This window comes from Calliphora vicina, chromosome 5, assembly GCF_958450345.1.
Source record: "Calliphora vicina chromosome 5, idCalVici1.1, whole genome shotgun sequence".
NCBI lineage: Eukaryota > Metazoa > Arthropoda > Insecta > Diptera > Calliphoridae > Calliphora > Calliphora vicina.
In genome coordinates this window covers 82,288,682-82,297,098 of record NC_088784.1, presented here as the reverse complement: position 1 = coordinate 82,297,098, position 8,417 = coordinate 82,288,682, and positions in this window count along the sequence as shown.

Genomic DNA, 8,417 nt, shown 5'->3' with positions numbered 1-8,417 from the left:
TTATCCCCTTTTTGGTACCTTTTTTATCCCCATTGAGGTGGTACAATTTTATTCAAATAAATTTCTGTAACGTGGTGGGAGCTCATAATAAAATATTCGTATGTCTATGTCAAATTATAGAAAAACATATTTTATGAAAAAGTACCAAAAATAAACACAATTTTTATCCCTTAAGGGTTCGAATTTCCAAAAAGTACCAAACTTATATTTTTTATTTTTTGATAAGTAAAGAACACGATTTAAAATTTGATTCTACGTTTATTGGTTTAAAAGATACATAGGGTGCCAAAAAAGTACCAAAATACAGTTTTTACCCGTTTTCTCCCCTAAAAGTTTCGAATTTCGAAAAAGTACGAAACACCTGTCAGCTTATTTTTTGAATGGAGTAACATGCAATTTTAAGTTTTTTTGTATCTTTATTAGTTTTTAAGATATAAGGTTACCGAATTTACCCTTTTTACCCTTTTTTACCTAAACGTTCGAATTTCCAAAAATCCCTTCTTATCGGATCGTTTTGGGGAGGGAGGAACCCACAGTTAAAATTTCATGATTCTAGCTTCAGCCGTTTGGGCTGTACGATGATGAATCAGTCAGTCAGTCAGTCAGTCAGTCAGTAACGTTACTCTTTTATATATATAGATGAATAAAATTATTATTTCAAAACAAAGGTCTGGGATGTCCTATAATTTCAATATTCTTAAAGCTGAAAAACTCCATGATTTGATTAGACCTCTGAGAGTTTGCCGAAGAATAAAAATGTTTAGCGGTTGATTTTCCTTCTTGATTGCTTTACTATCGCGATGAAAATTTGTCTAGATGTCGGATACACTGTTCCAAAGTGAAGCGTATCCTAGAGAGAGAGCATTCTGCATCAATCAAAACAATTAGTAGTTGGAAGGGGCACGGTATAGAGCGGGTGAGGCATAACTTCCCAACACTTCGTTCTAAATACTTTTTAACAAGTATTTCAATATGGGGCCGAGCGTTGTCATGACGGAATATTACGGTTTCACGTCTGGTCGCATTTCAGGGCAATGCTCGCTTCAAACGAATCAGTTGCGTTCGGTAAGGGTTCCCTGTGATGTTATGGTCAGATTTAAGAAATCTCTTAATAAATAGGACCCTTTTGCTCTCACCAAATACAGAAAATTACCTTAGCGCCGTAATAGTATTTCTCTCGGCTTCAATTCGTATGGTACCCAATTTCCTTGCTTTTGGATGAATTCCGCTGCTCTCAAACGTTTTTAAATTGCTGCTTGATTAGCACCCAATGATTTTGCAAGCCTTTGTTGAGCATTCAGAAATTATTTCCTTCATATTTTTTTGCCTCTGAAACAAATCACTTTGCAGCGGCTTCTATCCCAGCCAACCAACATGTTGCAAATGTTAAAACTTTCTTAAAAGACCAAGGAAAAAAAAAACGCAGAAAATCAATCTACTTTAAAGGTAAGCGCAAGCAGTTTTTTCTCATCTCAACTTATGCGTATTTTCAAATAAATTCACCAAACCAAAAAGAAGGGACGGAACAGTCTTTGGTTCTTTGTTATTGTCAGCATTAAAGGAAATTTAACACACGCGTACTTATTTCACACCTTATCAAAGATTATCAAAAACAAAATGAGAAAAAAAAAAAAACACCAACGATTATTCAAAAAACCAAAATTGAAAAGATGTCAAGTTTAAACACTAAAACGCCCAAAAATTATCCAGACTATTTTGAACAACAGTTTTTTTATGGCTTTGCTTAGCAACTCTATTGAATTTAACTTAAAAGTGTAAATTTTTTTCTGTTCCAGTCTGTATTATATTAAATGCATGTATTTTTGTGCTCTGTGTTATTGAAAATGTTTTTAAAAACATTTAAATCTGTTAATCTTATTTAATTCTAAACAAAACAAAAAAAAATCTTTTGTGACACAAAAGCCTACAGCCGGAGGATGAGACTAGAGTATTGGGAAATGGTTTAAATTTTGAAATTTTGTTGAAGTGCTGAAAGTAGGATTTGTTTTAAAGATGATTATGTCGCTTAAAAATCTGTCAAATTGTTAAAGTATTTGAAAGTTTGGAAAATAAAATTAAATATGGGGCAAAAGAAGGCGTTACCTATAAAAGATTTAAGTTGAAATACTGTAAATATCCTACAAGGTGGAGAATTTAAAAGGTTAATTTAATTATTTATTTAAATTAATACCCAGCGGGAAAAATATGCAGTAAAGAGGACTTCCTAAAGGCCTTCTTTTGCAGACACAAGGACTTCTAGCCGCATTGCAAAATCATTTCAATTTTACACGGCGTGTCATTGCGAGCCAAGGCCTTGCACACTCGCTGCTGTTGGAGGGCTGAGAGAAGGCCTACTTAGGAAGGGCTACTAGAAGGCCTACTTTGCAAGGACTTCTAGAAGGCCTAATTGGGAAGAGCTATTAGAAGGTCTACTTTGGAAGGGCTATTTGCAGGGCTGCTATATGGTCTTATGTCTGTACAAAAACCTGTTATTACTGATCTAATGAAAGGCCTGTAGAGGAATGTCATATGGAATGCCTAGAAAGGTAGGACTACTGCAAATCTTATGGAAGGGCTACATGAGAAGGCCTAAAAGAGATAAAAAACATTAGAATAAGGCATCAAAGGACGGCCTATGAAAAGTTGTGCATTTTCAAGTTTTATAGAAGGTCTATAATGGAAGACCTATTTAAAGTCTTATTAGAAGATCTAAAATAAAAATAAGAATTAAAATGAAGTTGTTTGTTTAATTTTTTGAAACATGATAATTTCTGATTACATACTTAAAAAAACAATAAAAATAAATAAGAAGCCACATCAAGCAATTTATTGTTGTAAATTTTGTAAAGAGAGTTAATCAAAGAGATGCAGAGTATTTTATTTTTTGATGTAGACTATTTTTATTTAACCACTTGTTATTAGAAGGGGATTCATAGGCCTTCTTGAACACCTTCTAAGAGCAGGCAGTGTGGAATGAGTATCGGATCTTTTAGAATGTGTAAGTATGTCTTTTAGAAGGCCTACAAACTGAAGTCCTATAATTTTTTCCCGCTGGGTAATGTCGACAACGGCTTGAATATTAATTTTTCATTTGGCAGAAGTTCGGCGGGAACGAAGTCTAATTTGTAGATGGATCAATTGGAATTTTTCCATTTCCGATGTCCAATAGTTGTTTTGAGAATATGTCGGCATTTGGTATTGCCGAATTCCAAAACTATGAAGATTTCATTCATGAGTTCGTGGAACACTTCGTTGCTCACATGGCGCCCCATGTGAAACTGCTTGATTTTGTCTGTTGAATTGGCCAGCCCGAATACTTCCATGTCATTCGGGCTGGCCTTTGTTGACATATTTGCAAATGTATTTGATTGACTTTATAGAATTCCAGTACTGAACATTGATGTGGACGTCAACATATACATTTTTATTGTAGTTGTATATCCACCATAATCAGGCTTTCTTCGACTATCCAGTTTGAGTTTCTAGAAGCAGCTCACGTTGATAGAATGTGAGTTTAGTTCACCGCAAGAATCATGTGTTTTCGGATTGATTCAAATAGAATCGGATGATTTTTTTCCTCGCTTTTGTCATTCACATGAGTACATCTAGCATTGATTTTCGCCAAATATGTAATTTTTGGCGATGCCATCCATCTGCCTAATCAACTTTTGTTTGAATAAGTATTCGGGCGAGGAGATCGTGTCTATGTGTTGAACATATTCCTCTGTATTTCAGTTGAGATTCATTTGCATTACGTTAAAATATTACCTAACCTCACCCCGTGATAAAAACACTGGATATTGCCTGTGTGATGTCAGCTCTTATCACAACCGTATAATCATCATTAGGCATCTAGTCCAGGGCTATTTTGAATAGTCGGATAAGGCTGTTGAGTTCATATAACATTGCTTGAAGACTAGAAACAATTCTCGTCTGACTTAAGGACTGATTATGCAACGGTGTTCGGCTTCTGTGGCTTCATTACTAGTGAAATAAATTTGATGGAGGTTCGCATCATCATTAGGAAGCGGGAGCTTCCTACATACATTTGGCCTTGAACTTTAAAGGTGGGCATGAAGCCGACTTTTTTTACTATATTAGTTGCCCCGAAGCGACGTAATTTGATAGCGTGAGTTGTCCGAAAGTATATATTGAAGGTAGTGCTTGGAAATCGGAGTGGCGGTAGAAATGTAACTTAGAAGCGGCTCAATTATTGGTGGCAGAACAATTTTAAACTTAGTTATTGTGGATTCGTGTTCACACATATCATCAGATCAAACATTCTAATCATAGAGGCATTATGCATTACTATTAGTTCAGCTAGTTGCGAAAGAAGTTTCTCAGCTATGCGTAGAAAAAAACAATGGTTCGTAGTGCAATGCTTCAGGTACGATTTTCAAATTTAGCAGTTTTTTTTTTAATTCTTTATTTATAATAATATTTGTACAAAGTCGTGTATACACAGTGGGGAGCTCAAATGAGTACATGTTTCTATTTTGTGCACTTCTTATGGAATAAAAATAAAACTAATAAAGCAAATCCAAAAATTGTTTCTGTCATTTATTTTATGTTTAATGTGTAAGAAAATGAATTACAATTCTAAACAAAAAACATCCAGTTCTAAATGAAAAAACAGACAAAACTAAAATAACTGCATATACTCAATTTTGCACCCCACAATAACTTTAGGGAAGAATTGCATTTTTTAAAAAAAATTTCATTGGCATATTTTCTATAAATTTTTCATTAACTTTTTTTGAAATACTCTCTCTCGTGCTCAATCCGCTGTTAAAGCTCGTACAAATTGGTAGGAGTTAATCGGTATTGTATCAATCGCCAATTCACGATTCACTAAAAATTCTCAATAGGATTGAACTCAGGACATTGAGCTGATAACTGCATTAATAAGAAATTTTTCTTTACGATTTTTGACGTGTGTATTGGGTCACCATCCTATTGAAAAATTACTTCTTCTGCAGGATAGGCGTTATAATCTACAAAGTCAAAAGATGAATGTGAAAAATACAAAGATACAAACATATTGGTGAAGGGTATATAAGATTCGGCAATATATAGTTCTCTTACTTGTTATTCCATAAGAAGTGCACAATATATATATGTATACAATATTCCATTTTTAAATATAGAGAGTTTAGATATAAATAAATCTTTTCAACTCAAAAATAGTATTTTGTCTAACTAATATAATAAGGAACAAATAACAGTTTAGATCAAGAGGAAAATTAAAAAAAAACCATTTAAAATAAAATAAAAATATTTTTTAAAATAAATTAGCAGTTGTAAATATTAAAAATGAAGTAGTTATGTTAGCAAACTGAATTTTTGCGATATTTTAGTTTTGTTTTAATAAAAAATTATTTTTTTTATAAAAAAAAATTTTATTTTTACTGGGCACTTGCCCATCCCAGAATAATAGTCTAGCTACGCTTATGCGTCCTTGTGATTCCTTCAGTCATCATCGGTATTGTAATGAAATGCCACCAACTTTAAATCGATTCTTTCTCTTGATCGAGTCATTCGTGAGAGATTTTCTTCTAGTCTTACGATATGCTGTTGGGGTGTAACTGCAGCTCTCGATGAAAATGCACTGAGACGCATTTGATGAAGCAGTGATTCGCCGCCTCTTCCAGTTACCGCGTCACTAGGCGTAGATGCCCTTTCGAGATTTTCCTCAAGCCGTGATCTGCTTTCTCTTTCTTTTTGTGCGTCTCGATAAGATTCACATTCCGCAGCTTTTCCAACTGCTCTCCTTTTCCTGATCTTCCGTGATTTGGTTGTGTTTTTACCAATACCTGTTTTTTTTGGTGGCATTTTTGTACATTTTCACTTGAGGAGCCGCAGAACAAAGGGTACTTTTTCGAATTTTCTTAAAAATAGATTTTTTGATATTTTTATAATATTTGGGTTGAAATCTTCTAGAAAAAATCAATTTCCCAAAATTTTTAAATTTTCAAAAAAGTACCTTTTGTTCTGCGGCTCCTCACTTAATATAGCTAGTAATAAACCAATTTTATTCTTCCATTCCAAAACACTTGTTACTTACTAATTTTTTTTTGGTCTATTTTCGACAATTTATTTTTGCAAAACTTTTTTTTATTCTCTTTTTTTTGGAAAAATAATTGTTTTTTTGATGTCATTAGCGGTGGCATTTGAAGTCATTTTATATAATACCTCTAATGACTTAAAAAGAATGTAAAGAAATAAATTTGTCCAAAACATTTTTTTTACAACAAAAAAAATTTGTCGAAAAAAAAGTCATCAACTGACACAACTAATTTTTATTTTTCCCAAAGATCGAAAATGAAGAATCTGAATTTACAGTGTTACCCTCTAGGCTATTCTGAAGATTACCTGAAAATTTCATCTAAATCGGTGCAGATGTTATGGAGCCCATACGAACATACATAACTTTAGAACTTGAGAATTCCGGATCTATCCAGGCGATCTTCTTAGTTCTGGATTATTCTAGTATTATCCGTTTTGTCAACTGAAGAACACCTCTAATGAATATTTTAAATTTAAATGCACTAACTTTAGCTACTATTTCATAGTAAAGTTTCCAAAAAAACATCATATATTTACCAATAGTTGGTTACCTTTGTGTAATTAACATTGGAATAGATAAATAAAAACACAAATAAAAAACAAAAAACTCACACTACCGAACAAGTGTTTTAGATTTGTTGCAATGTAAATAATCCAGTTAAAATTGTAAAATATTCAAATGTACTCAATAAATGCTTTGAAAATTAATCAATTTGTATTAAATCCACTCAAAACATTTACGTACATACATACTTATATTAGGGTGGTCCCAAACATTTCTCAAAATGTTAGTGAGTTGGATGTTTTCTGATTTTTTTTCATAATTCTCGCAAATGTTTTATACGAAATAATGGCATCAGTCATTGAGACCCAGCTAGTCGTCACCATGTTAACTTGTGCGAAAAGTACAGGTCGCAATTTTGAAGATATTTCGATAAAATTTGTTAAATCGGTCCATAATTGGTCATAGAACCCATAAAGAGCAAACTCCCGAAATAAAATTTGAGAGAAACAAATTTGATATAGAAAGAAATCAAGCGAACATTGCGATCGGTCCTTAATAGGTCATAGCTCCAACATCCAAAAATCACTGACGAAAATAAATTTCAATAGAAAAAGGGTTTTTCTTGTTTAGTTAGTGTAGGGTATCAAATTGATCGACTTACTCTCTTTCTTGTTTTATTTTGAAGGAAATGTGAGACAAAATTTGCTGAAATTGTAAATTAAAATTTACTTTTCAGTTTCCACACCAACGTTTACCCTAATATATGTACATTAAATACATCTGTCCACTTCCCCATTTAAAGATTTTTTCCTATAAATTTAAATGTCTATTAAGTGAAATGTATGAACACAAATAAATATAGAAAAAAGTCATACATATTTACAATTTCATTTGAGATTTTTTTTTTTGTTTAATGATATTTTTCAATTACTAAAACTTGTAACAACATGTACATTCTTTTTTTACTCTATGCATGCGAACTTTGACCCTTTTTTACTCTTTCTGATTTTTTTCCAATAAGGTTTTTTGCATTTTGCAATATTTGTGTTTTTATTGTAAGGAAATTCAAACAAGCCACAAAAATCGCTTTGATTGCTGAAAACATGTTTGCCTTCAGTGCAGTATTTTATTTTTTTTTGTGCCATAGTTTGTTAAAAAAAACCGCAAAAAGCCAAAAAGTGATTTAAAATTTTTGGCCAGAAAAAAAGGCAAAATTGGTCACTTGTACAATAGGCCGACCAAACAAAATACAACGGAACAAAACGGCACCGAAAAGAAAAATGCAATTGCCAAATGCAAATACAATTTGAATGAGCGGCTTTAAGGTTTTTTTTATTGCCTGCATGTATGTATGCATGCAGTTTTTAACAGAACTCCTCCATAACTATATTTAATGGTTGTGTACATACATTTTGTTAATCCTGTAGTGTACCCTACTTTGTGGTGTGGTCCTCAAATAGTATTTAAAGGTAAATATGAGAATCCTACTCAAGGTCTTTGCAAGCATGCATGATTTCAATTTACGGGCTTAACCAAACTAACAGGATATGCGACTTACTAATAATTCCATGGAATACCACATTTTTACAGAATTCCATTTCAATCGAAAGTGAAATTAATTCTCTATTTTTCATTTTCAGAATAAGTGAAGCATAATATTATGAGAATCTTTGACCTATAACCTATGATATCCATCATTTATCAAGGTGTATCAAGATCAATAAATTTGCCCAAATATGGGCAACTCTCCAACATAATGAAGTTCTCAGGAAGGTTCTGGAATCAAAAAGGCTTGAAGGCAACATTTTTCTTCCAATGCTGATATCGCGTCTGAGGAACATTGGAA